Genomic DNA, 13,413 nt, shown 5'->3' with positions numbered 1-13,413 from the left:
CGAAAAATCATCGAAAACAGCCGAACAGGATGGCCAATCGAGTGGCCCAATCGATCGAACAGCTAGTCGATCGAACAGCTAGTCGATCGAACAGCTGGTCGATCGAACAGCTAGTCGATCGAACAGCTAGTCGATCGAACAGCTAGTCGATCGAACAGCTGGTCGATCGAACAGCTGGTCGATCGAACAGCTAGTCGATCGAACAGCTGGTCGATCGAACAGCTAGTCGATCGAACAGCTGGTCGATCGAACAGCTAGTCGATCGAACAGCTGGTCGATCGAACAGCTAGTCGATCGAACAGCTGGTCGATCGAACAGCTAGTCGAACGAACAGCCATTCGATCGATCAGGCTGTCCGATCGATCAGGCCCATTCGATCGATCATGCCATCCGACCAACCAAGCCCATCCGACCGACCAGGCCCACTCGATCGAGTGGCCTGTTCGACTGGGCCAGCCCAATTACAATTTTCAGCCCAATTTCACCATTTTGTCCGATTTCAACCCAATTTTTGCCGATTTCACGCAAATCGATACCGTTTAACGCATAGTAACCTATCACTCACATAAATTATCTGAAACCAGGATATTCTCCGGCACCGGTTCCGCAAACCTAACCGAAAACGCGCTGTGAGTATACTTGACCCCTTTTATCGAATTTTGGGTGTAACATACGTTCCATAAAAACCAAACTTATCAAACGAATGATTTAATTGGACTATTTATCACTTGCGAATAACTGTTTGCATAGATATACGTGATGCTAGTACATGTATGCTAGGACTTATACTCGTGACGTCCCACCAAGACTAGTATAGTACTATTTCGCCCGACGGGGTCTAGTTATGCCATCAAGAGTCGAGCATCGAGGACTTAGCTGGTAGTATCAGTTTTGTGAGTATATATGTTGTGTATTACGTTTATGCATGTGGAAATTCGCAGCACTTTCAATCTATCACACTATCACATATCAAACCTGTATACTCGCCAATACTTTTGTATTGACAAAGTTTTAACGTATGTTGCAGGTTTAGCCGAAGTATACATCAAATCAAGCTAGGAAGTCTAGAAACTCATCTAAAATCTAGGTTGTCGGATTTGAATTGTTCGAGAGGACAAGAAATCTGTGATGACTTACGTGATTGTATTGTTTGTTAGTATGGGATGACAAATGTAATAAATATTATCGCAATATAGTTGTTATGGATTCTCTTGAGCAATCTGATTCGCCTAGTGCCGCGCCCCGATGATTCCGCCATCGGTTGGGGTGTGACAGATTGGTATCAGAGCCATAACTATAGGGAATTAGGCAAAGTTTGAGACTTGACCTAGTCCGGGTCGATGTCTTAGAAAATTGACCTAGTCTATAGTCTAAGTACCCACAGGCCGACTCTTACGAACTCGTTAGGGTTTGTTTGGGCCAACTTACTACTCTCGATCGAATTTGTTGAAAGTTACAACTATTGTGTGAACACCGCATACTACAGCTTCACACAAAGAGCCTTTCCTAAGGCTAGAAGGTTACTTAGCCTTTCCTAAGGCTGACACAATACACATGTTTTCAAAACTACTCGCATAACAAAACCGAGTGATCTAGTCAAGACCAGGTGTGAAAACCAATAACTCTCGATAGGATCACTCACTCAGCGTATTTTTCTAGCACGAGAACTCTTTGTTGAGCTAGGAGTGACATCCACATCTCGACAAAAGGTCTCCATTTCGAAATTCTGGTGGAACTCTCGGATTTATTCGATGAGCACAACCACAAATGGGAACGAAGTTGTTAAGCCAGGGGTGAAACCCATACCTTAATCAACTGTTCCACTCTATAAAATGGTTTACAAAAGCTCTCACCAAGGTCACGACCATAACAACTACTCAGGCTACGCGAAGACTAGAGAGACGAATGTCAGGAGCTGCATCCCAGTGGAAGCATGAGTCCCCCAGGTCAACGCGTATGCCCGAACTTGTTGGGTATAGTCGGGTTACTTGGGTAGTCAACGCCTAAACACCCAAGGCATTCCATCTAAATTTTACGTGTATGGTTTACGTCTATGAGTTTTCAAATTTAAGCTTTACGATTTACCGATTTCTCGATTTATCGAATTTACGAACCTCGATTTACAAAGCGCACAACCTGCACAGCCATCGCAATCTAAAACAAAGACCGAATGATCTCAACAAAACCAACGTCTAAGTACTCGAATTCGCTTACGCTATTTCTCTCATCGCGTCCTCGCGAATTCTGAATCAATATCTATGTGTAACCTACAACTATATCTATACGTATTAAATACAAAACGAATCAATTATGTGAGAGTTTAAGAACCTAGAATTTTCCTATGTGGCTCCTATGTGTTTAATTAAATTCTATAACAAGTTTTGATCGAATCAAATCGCATCAAAAGTTTAAAAATCATTATGATCGAATCTCATTCCGAATCCTTCTGTCTAGATGCCTTCCAACAACTCGATCTCGAGACGAGTAGCTAGGAGAAGAGCCCAACGACGCGCCGATAAGAGGATTGCCTCAATTGTGACCAAGGAAGTGGTCAAACTCATTCCTCAAATTGTCGCGCAAGTGCACTCTCAAAGCCACTCTCGAGCCCCGGAAGACGTCAAGACGGAATCTGCATTCCTCTACAAACACTTCAAAGCCTGTGATCCAATGCCTTTCACTGGTGAAGGAGATGTTTCTCAATTACTCCAGTGGTTCGATGCCATTGAGGTTACCCTTCGTTAGAGTGGGTGCCCCGAGGACCTTCAAACTACTTGCGCCACCGGAGTATTCCAATCCCGAGCACTCGATTGGTGGACCGCCGAACGCAACAAACGTGGGACCTCCGCAGCTTACGCCCTCTCATGGGGTGAGCTGAAGAAACTCATGAAGGAAGAATATTGTCCCCCTCACGAAATCCAGAAGCTAGAGAACGAATTTTGGGAAATCAAGCAAACCGAAGGTGACAATGCGAGCTATACAGCAAGGTTCAAACAGCTCAGCATAATCTGCCCAAGTCAAGTCGACACTCCGAAGAAAGCTATCGCGAAGTATATTCGTGGCTTACCAAAGTGTGTGGGTGATTTTGTCGAAGTTGCAAAACCTACTACCATCGAAGAAGCCTACCGACTAGCCGCGGAGCTCAACAGCAAACGAGTCGTGGACGGATTCTTCTCCAAGAAGCCTGTCACACGAGCTCATCAAGCAATCATCATCAACTCGTCCGACGATTCCTCTGGAGAATCGGTCGATGGATCATCTGACAGCTCCTCGGAGGATTCTTCTAAGGATTGCTCCGACATTGTTGGAACCGCTCGAAATTTTGGTCTGGAACCGCTCGAAATTTTGGTCTGGAACCGCTCGAAATTTTGGTCTGGAACCGCTCGAAATTACGTTTGGAACCGCTCATCCGGACGGAACTTGAACCGCTCATTCGGTCGAATTGTCCTTGGATCGCCCATTCAGACATAGTTGAACCGTTTTTCTGTACGTTTGAGAACCGCTCATAAGGTCGATTGACTTTGGACCGCTCCAAATTCACTGTGTGAACCGCTCATACGGACGAATCTTGGACCACTTATTTGGTTTAGTGGTTGGAATCGCTCATTCAGACAACGTCTTGGATCGCTCGAACGAAATATTTTTGGACCGACTATACAAACATTCTTGAATCGCTTATTCGGACCAACTTGAACCGTTCGAACAGACTTTGTCTAGACCGCTTATTCAAACAAAGTCTGGACCACTTATTTGGGCTGATTGTGAACCGCTTATTCGGAAAGTTTGTTTGGACCGCTTATTCGACAAACTTGTCTGGGCCGCTTATCTGACAAATTGTTGATTCGTCTTTGTGATCACTAAAGATTTGTCGGAATTTTCGATAAAATGACAAAGAGGTTTGATGTGCAGGAAAACAATGATCTTGAGAGAATGAATAGTTGGTATCGAGGATATCTTAGTAGTTCTTATCAGAAAATATCAAAAGAAATTTGGTATGAACGTTTCAAAAGCTTTTTGAGTAAGAAAGATGAAAAATTGGATGATCTGGAGAAACGTTTTGATCGTTTGATAGACTATTTGAAGGAAAATCAAATAGTGATATCAGAAGCTGAGATGGTATCAAAGTTCGCTAATGGTTTATCAGTTGAATGGGATGATGTTTTGAAAAATTTGAAAGAAAATTCTAATTTTTCAAAATTAAATTTACATAAATTCATCGGCGAACTTAAACATCACGATTATGAGAATTATCAAAAGAAGAGAGAATTATTGGAGAAGATAAAAATAAATTTGGAAGATTTGAGTTTAGAAGTGATAAACGAAATAAACAAAAGAATCAATTTTTGTTTGGGAACAAAAAGAAAGTCGATTTATGATATGAAAAGAGGCTGTTATATCGATGATAATAGAAATCCTCTTGATCTTGTTACAATCTTTGGTGCAGGTACATACAAGATAGAGAAAGAACAAGTGCCGAAGGTTGAAGAATCTGTGAAAACAGTATGCTTCATATGCGACAACTTCAAGACTGATAATGACAAACTTGTCAAAGATGCGGAAAGTTTGGCATTGGAAATCAAGAAGTTGAGAGAAGAGAAGCAGGCTGATGAAAAACAGATTCTTATGATTCAAGAAAGTTGTGAGAAGTTGAAGGCAGAAAATGACAAACTGTTGGGTGGTTTGGACAGTTTGACATTTGAAAACAGGAAGTTGAAAGAAAATATAAAGGTTTTTGAAAACAAACAGAAATCGTCAGAAGATGAGGATTTCTGGATCAAGCTTGAAAACAAAAACCTGAAAGCCAGTGAATCAAAATTTCAAGAACAGATAAAAATTTTGGAAAATGAAAAGACTGTTCTTGAAAATTTGAAAAATGAAAATGAAAATTCAATCAAGTCTCATCTTGAAAGAATATCTAAGCTTGAAGACGAAGCTAAGAGTTCAAGGATCAAGATTGATGAACTTGAAAAGAAATTGATCAGTTTTGCGACTAAATCTGACAAGTTGGATATTCCTTGTCCAAAACCAATCAATTCTGTTCCAATAAGTGACGATGTCACAAACTTTGACTCTGTCAAAGTTGAAGATTGTGATGTAAAATCTGATGATGAACATGTTAAAATTGAAAAACAAAAATTGTTTTTAAATTTAAAAAAAAAATTTCAGAAAACTGTTCTACAATCGACTGAAAAAGGTGAATGTTCTAAACAGAAACCTTTGAAGAAGAAAGTGGAACAGGAACAAAAAGATAATAAAAGTTCATCAGATCGATCATCCAATCAAAAGAAAAAATTACAAAAAGTAAAAAATGAAAATTCAAAAATTGTTGGTAATAAGTGGTGCAGGTTGGACCACAGTGCTTCAAAGCCAAATCCAGCAAGTTTGAGAAAAGAATATCACCAAGCCAAACAATGCTTTGATCTGAGTGTTTGGACTCATAATGGTGATAGGTACGATAACAGAGTGTGTTACAGCTGCGGCTATCATGGACACATTGCTGTTAACTGCCAGTATTGGAGTTATGAGACCAGAAGGTGCTTTAATTGCAACATCAAAGGTCACATTGCCAGAGAATGCCCAAGGAAATCGAATGACAGATTGAGGGTTAATTCTCAGAAATTGGCAAAGATTCCAGTCAAAGTCAAGCCCCAGGAACAGAAGGTTCTAAAACCTAAAGTTCAAGAACAGAAAATTCAAGAAAAGAAAGTCAAGCTTTCACAGGGGCAGAAAGACAGACTGAGGAAGAAGAGGAAGAAAGCGAGAGAATATCTCGAGAAGATTTTGTCCTCGGGTTCACCGGACATAAGGAATAAGAGTTCTGATGAATCAACTTCCTCGATTGCAAAGTCAAGCAAGACAGATTCATCAGATACAAATCTGAGGACGAAAGAGGATAAGAAGAAGAAGGAAAAGGTCGGCGATGAATCTGACAGATCAAAGTCGGACAAGCCACCTGCAGGCAATGATTCTGGTATGGTAAAACCAGAGGAGCCATTGGTTGAGGTAAAAAAGGAGAATTCAGGTTTAGCAATGGATGATGCAAATTTTCCACCATTGTTGAACAAGAATTCGAAATCACCCAAGGATCGTCAGGCTTGGGTGAATCTGTTTAAATGAAAAACCTGACTTGCCGGAGATCCCAAGATGGTATCGTGGATCATGAATCGGCACATTTCTTGAGAAATTTCACTTTGGTGATTTTTCGCCTAAAATGTGGTAAATCAAGGACATTAAGTTGTACTTGATTTTCTACAAATGGTTTATGTTAAAACTGGAAATGTTAAATCTTTAAAAGGTTTGAAGAAAACAAGATGATGAGATAACCCCAAATCTACAAATGGTTGGAACACAAACTAATTTTTCCGGAAAAACCATTTTGATTGAAACAAACTTAAGTGTTTTGAAATCATTATGGGAAAATAGTTTGTTGTGAGGGGGAGTTCTGATTGTTTTTGCACAAGAATGGTGAATTGAGGTAATTCACATTGTGTTGTCAAGTTTCTTGTATAGTTTGTTTTCAATTTTTTTTTCCAGAAAATCAAAATTGAAATATATTTTGATTTTAGGGGGAGTAATAAAATTTTGAAAAATTTAAAAAAATTGAAAAATGAAAATGAGTTTTGTTGCAAAAAGAGGAGATGATAGTACATCGGTGGACTATCACAGCATGCTAGAGATTTGTAAAGACAAAATTGTTTTTAAACAAGTCTTACTAATGATGTGTCAGTAGGCTTCACACAGTTAGTAAATTGTATTCGAGATATAAACATAAAATCAAAACTTACTTATTTTGTGGGGAACACTACTTGGATATATAGGTAACCCCTGAAATCTCGTCTGAAAGGTTTCTTATTCTGGAATACTAGGTTCTTGTACTCATATGATGTCTGGGGTATTATTCCGGGACTTCTGCTGAACGGTGGTTCTGACCTAGTCCCTGGCTAATACTTTCTTCATATGCTTGAAAAATAGCATAAAGCCCTCAGCTGATTAGACAATAAAATTGATGATCAGTTGTTGTAGCTGAAAAGATCCTCTAAAGGGGACCCACTGCTAAGTCGAAGCTGATATCTCTCTGCTGAACGGAAGTTCTGACCTGAGATCCCTCAGTTCTCGCATTTTTCCCTTAATTTATATACAGATATCATTTGTAGTTATACTTACCTGTAGATCAGAATATTGGGATCTGGATACGGGAGTATATTCAAGAGGTGGGACACTCAAATAAGTTTAAGTGCTAATACATTAAATACGTATCTTGAATCAATTGAAAATTTGTGTAGAGGTTTAAGTGGACAACAATACTGACAATCAGAAGTAAATTTGTTTTTAACATTTGCTGATTAATCAAGATCAACGGTGTTGGTGATATGTCTCAAAAACCGATATGATCCTCTTGCACAATCTCTTAAAAATAGTGTTCATTTCTGTATTTCATTAAATTCAAAAATCCAAAAATATTGTATTTTTGTTTGATATTTGAAAACTTCAAAAAGATTTTCAACAACAGAGTGTGAAGAACTGATATTTGACATTTCAAGTGCTAAACATGTTGAACTTGTGGTTTGAGAGAGTATGTTAAATTGTGAAGATTTGAAATGCAAATTTGGTTCATTAACTTGATGAATAAGTTGAATGGTAACCTACAGTTTGATCTTCATAATTTTTCTTATATGATTTGCTGATTCATTAAATTGAATAACAAATTGTATTGGTCTGTGATAGTGTGTTTGAGATTTGCAGGTTTCTGATCCTGTTGCTACGGATAGCCAGGAGATACATCAGAACCAGAGGAGAGCTTAAACAGAGAAAGCCAGGAGTTGATTTCAATGGTGATAACGATTTCCAGACAGAGATCTCAGCATTATGTTAGGGGGAGTCTGATGAAAGTTAGAGCCAGAGAATGATCCAGGCATATGATTCCAGGAAGGAATTCCTGAAGAAGATTTGATTCCAGGCTGAGTTCCTGAAGAAGACCGAACAAGAGTGAAGAGCTGGAAATGATTGAAGACTCTCACTGAAGATTCCGTCAACATTCAAGGGGGAGTCTGTTGGTGCAGTTGTCTGTCGACTACATCTTAGTTCGAGTCTTAGGACAGGGTTGATCGTATTGTATATGTGTTTAGAGTATTAGGACCGCTTATAGGGTAAATGAGTCGGACCGCTTTTGTGACATTTAAGTGGACCGCCCATATGTCAACTGGTAGGTTCGCTCATATGGACATGTCCATATGAGTGGTTCCTGACTCCTATATATAGGTGTCATATGGGTGGTTCCAGTAGATAGTCAGTACGGATGTGTGTGTGAAAAAGCGAAGCTCTGTCCGAATTGTCTCCATGTGCTTGTAAACTGTTATAGAATCAATAAAGGAGACGTTAAAGTGTGAAATCAAGCTTTACGAAGACTAATTCAATGAATTCCGCCTCTGAACTAGTCTAAGTGCTCTTCTGATCGACTCATCGGGTCAGCAAACGATCCTACAGTTATAAGACAATTATTACGGCCCATAGGCACTACACCTCTAATGGATGTTTTTTTTTTAATATGGTTGGCCCGTAGGCACTACATCTCTAATGGATGTTTTTAATATGGTTGGCCCGTAGGCACTACATCACTAATGGATGTTTTAATATGGTTGGCCCGTAGGCACTACATCACTAATGGATGTTTTAATAATATTGGCCCGTAGGCACTACATCACTAATGGATGTTTTAATATGGTTGGCCCGTAGGCACTACATCACTAATGGATGTTTTAATAATATTGTCCCGTAGGCACTGCATCACTAATGGATGTTTTAATATGGTTGGCCCGTAGGCACTACATCACTAATGGATGTTTTAATAATATTGGCCCGTAGGCACTACATCACTAATGGATGTTTTTAATAACATTGATCACCTTTATTGGTGATTTAACCCATGATTTATAAATCATTTAGTTGGGTTTTGAAATCCTTAAAGGATCATTGTATAAGAATGACGTGCGTGATTTTAACGAATCACATCTGCCATGATTGTTAACATGCGTACAGAGGTTAACAGGGAATCAGAATCTTTTCAATTAGGTCGTACCATCTTGACTGGATCTTAAAATACACCAAGCTAGGTTTCACCTTTTAAGATTCTTTATTTAGGCAGATCAATATAAAAGGAATGGTTTTGATTTATTTTATACATATTAAAACAAAACTCATAACATACATTCCATAATCTCAAATACAATTACATATTGCCCTAAACGGGTCTTTCAAATAGTACATACTTCCTTAGAGGTATAAAATAAGTGACAAGTCCACGCAGGGACTAATACAAGATAGGTGTCCATGCAAGGACTAAAGATAAGTCCACGTAGGGACTGACATAAGATAAATGTCCATACAAGGACTAAAGATAAGTCCACGTAGGGACTGAAATACGATAAGTTGTCCACACAGGGACTTATTTCAAAGTAGAAATTACATTCGTACAACTATTAAGGGCTAATGGTCACGTTTCTTCTTTTTGCCCTTTAGTAGGTTTGCCAAGCCTTTGAGAAATCCTCGGTGGCTTTTCTTCTCTTCCTCGAACTCTCTCTCCACACGATCTAGTCGATGGAGTATTTCTTCCTGTTCAGGGGGAGAAAATCGTGGTTGTGGCGCTTGATGCGGAACTGGAGGTCTGGGAGGTATTGGATACCCATGAGCTGAGTAGTCCGGTGGTCCCATATTTCCATGTGCTCCGTCAGGGTAGCGCGCATTATATCTAGCCGACACCACATATGGGTCGCGCTCATAGCCGTAGTTGTATTGTGCTTGTGATGGTTCGAACGGGTTGTAAGCCGTCGGACCCGTGTAAGCAGGTATGGGTTGGTCACACCCAAATGGTGGCGAATTTTGTGCAGCTGGTGCGGAGTTCGCCTCCTGTATAGGACTTGAAGGTCCTTCTTCTTGTAGTGGCGGATAGTGGCTACTACTAGAATGTCGAGGAGTGCTGAAGTGAATACCCCCTCCTCCTCGTGTAGACATACGAGCATTTGTCCTCCTACGCCTTGGCGGATCAGGTATTACTGGTTGTGCCGGTGGCGGAGGTGGTGGCGTAACTGCCTCAAAGCGTGAATCCTCAGAGGGATCCTGTGGATGTCGCGGTTGTTGTGATGTCTGTTGAGGTGGCGTGTAGTACCACTCATGTCGGTCAAACATCGCTTGGAAACTGTCTGGTCCCTGATAGGGTGTGCCATGGAAGGATGACCCATCAGAGACTTCTATCGGATGCGTGGGCGTACCACGCGCAGGTTCAGTTGGATCAGTATCTTCATCCATATGGTCCTCGGAGAAATGATCTTGTGGCCCTAGGGGAACAAAACCCGAAGGTTCCTGTATGTAGTCAGCCGGATTAAACTGGCCTATGTAGTATGGAGTAGGGTCGTCATAATTCCGGGTCGATACCGAACGTTGTAGAGGTATGAAGGAAGGTTGTGGGTTGTTGGGATCATTCTCTGAGTTTGGTCCAAAGGAGTGCCGATAAGATGGCGTCGAGCTGTGTGAGGTGGAATGCCTCGCGGGTTCGTAGAGATCTCTCCTTCGTTGTGGTTCTTCGCTCCGTGTCATCGAAGGATGTCTTGTACCTGATGGTCCAGTTTCGTTGTCGTGATGTGTCACGACTTCTCCTCTGCCTCTTCTTCCCCTTCCTCTTCCTCGGAATATAACAGGTGGCATTTTCCTGCTTTATAAAACTTTAAATTCCAATAATAATAAAAGAAAAGACAAAATTGGAATAACAATTCGAATTTGTCCTAAGTTCTTGTCTAGACTCAAGTATGTGCAATTGTGTCATTGAGATTAAACACAATAGGATAGTGTTTAACTCACTCAATGTTGGCTCTGATACCAACCTGTCACACCCCGATTTCCACGTGTCTCACCGGTGGGCCCGGTGGGGGATTACCGTGACGATGTTGGCAACAATATAGTCAAACCACACAATTATATAATGCACAGCGGAAGCTTAAGATAAATATATAAACTTCAACCTCTGGTTGTAATATCAAATGTATTACAGAAGCTGAATATATCCACAGCGGATCAAAATAAATAAATATTGTTCATTCAGATACGGCATCGAGTTTGCGAGACTATTCGTGATGCTTAGGCAGCTAATACCAGCCAATTTCGTCTAGTACCTGCACTTAATCTTTTTGGGGAAAATACGTCAGTTTACACTGGTAAATACATTCAACTGACACATTTGAAAATGTTTATTAAAATTGATTTGAATGCACAAGGCACAAACTCTTTTATAACTTGGGAAAATTATAATAAAATCTCGTGAACGTTTTACATGTTCTTTTATGCGTTCAGTAGCCCGGGTCGTGCCGGGTTAAAGATTTATAGACACACCACATTGCGTAAAACCGTAGTATAAAAACCAACGGCTACGTCTTTTAATTTAATGTCGACACTTTATACCGGGTGTACGCCTACACCGGGATGTCGATGGTCGTGGCCATTTCGTAAAATGATGCCAAGGATATCCGGGACAACGGTCATTAAACCTCCCAAAGGCTTATAAGAAGCAAAACTGTTTAAATGAGCCGATCATATTATTTAATTAACCACCTAAGCGATGGAAGAATACAATGCTCAATCAAGCGGTATTAATATACCGTAACCCAAGCCCATATAGGGGAAATAAGTTAAAGTATTTACCTTTGCAAGTATATTTCCTTAATTTGGATTAAATCACCGATAGCTTTTACTGGGGCTCCTAATCTGGAACGAAGGTTTTAATTAACCTCTTAGAATCCTAACGAGTCTTTATAATGGCCGTAGCCTAGACCGGTTGGTTCCGATATATATAGGTATGGTTTAATCGCGCGAAAAGGCGAAAACCGAGAATGGAGTGCGATTCTGACCCAACAAGTTCAGAGACTTGTTTTATATGGGTTTATGGTTCACACTCTGGATTTTGGGGTTCAAATAATATAATTTGACCCGTATCGGCTAATTTATGAAAACTAGTTTCATAAGCCGAACCGTGCGCGCAATAGGCGAAACGGTTAACCATGAGAGTCGTACGCTTATTTCCTAAGTCAATATGCCTTAAATGGGTTGTGGTATCAGTAGGATACCTTCCGTGATGCCCGTAACGAGTTTAAGTTAATATTATGCCCCGTAGGGGCTTTTGGGTCATTTTAAAGACTTTAAAAAAGTGCTTTTCGAGTTCTACAGGAAATCTGAGTTTCCCGAACAGCTTATAAAGCTTAAAATACTTTATTTATTATTTAAAACCAGTAGCAACTGGAATCGGGTCAAAAGACCTTGTAGAACTCATGTTTTGGCCGAAAAGGACATATTCGGTATTTACCGAACCGTAGCCATAACCGCAGGTTATGAGCGAGGTAAAAATTATTAAAAATCTTTAAAATTCCCAAAATATTATTTTAATACAGTGGGTAAAAGTTTTGGTGACGAAATCTTGGTTTAGATAGGTGTTATGCTAATTGCGCCGTTAATTACTAAAGTTTACTTTAAATGCGCCATTTAGCATAACTCTCATTCTAGACCTCGGATTGACGTGAAACTTTAAGGACATGCTTATAATTTAATAAGCAAGGTTCTGGTCCGTTCACGTGTCCGAAATACTCGTTTTAATTTCAAAAGGCCGTTACGGTCAACTTTTAGGCGAATGACGGAAATACGTAAAAGACTCGGATAACTCATGAACCGATCACCGAGGTTTATACCAACATGTGACCTGGTCCTAATAGAGTCCTAAGGCATATCTATACCTCACTAAAACGGGTCAGAACCGAAGTCAAAGCAAAAGTCAAACTTTTGCGACTTTCGGCTCCGAACCGGTTCATTATAGCAAATGGTCGATTCAAACGAGCGCAAACAAGTCTATATACTTATTATCATGTTTCATAGGTGTCAAAACAGGTTCCATAACATATACATTACAGATTATGCATAAATCGCTAAAATAGCTTTCTGTTGACTTTTTAACCGCACGTTTGACTCGATATTTGACATAGTTAGAGTGGTGATCAGGGGGAACCCTTTTAGAGGTTTATTACCCACATAAATACCAACTCATAACCACTTTTGATTCGTCATAAGACTGAACCATTTGCAAGTTATTGTAATGACAACCGTTAGTTACGACGGTTGTGTTTATAGGCTAAAACTATGGAAATGCAAGACCAAAATGGTTATGAACGACTTACAGAAGTGTGTTCTTGCTTATAGAGCAGAGAAGAGGACTTGAGGGCTCTTGCAATGACCAGAGATGTGTGTTTTTGGTGTTGTGAATGTTATGTGCATAATGTGGCTATTTATAGCCAATGCCAAGCATCAATGATCATTACAAACACCTACAACAGTCCAGAGATGATGGGTAGGTGTCCCAGAGGGCTATGGGTCGAGTAGGGGGCG

This window comes from Helianthus annuus, chromosome 13, assembly GCF_002127325.2.
Source record: "Helianthus annuus cultivar XRQ/B chromosome 13, HanXRQr2.0-SUNRISE, whole genome shotgun sequence".
Taxonomy (NCBI): domain Eukaryota; kingdom Viridiplantae; phylum Streptophyta; class Magnoliopsida; order Asterales; family Asteraceae; genus Helianthus; species Helianthus annuus.
This window is presented reverse-complemented; position numbering follows the sequence as displayed.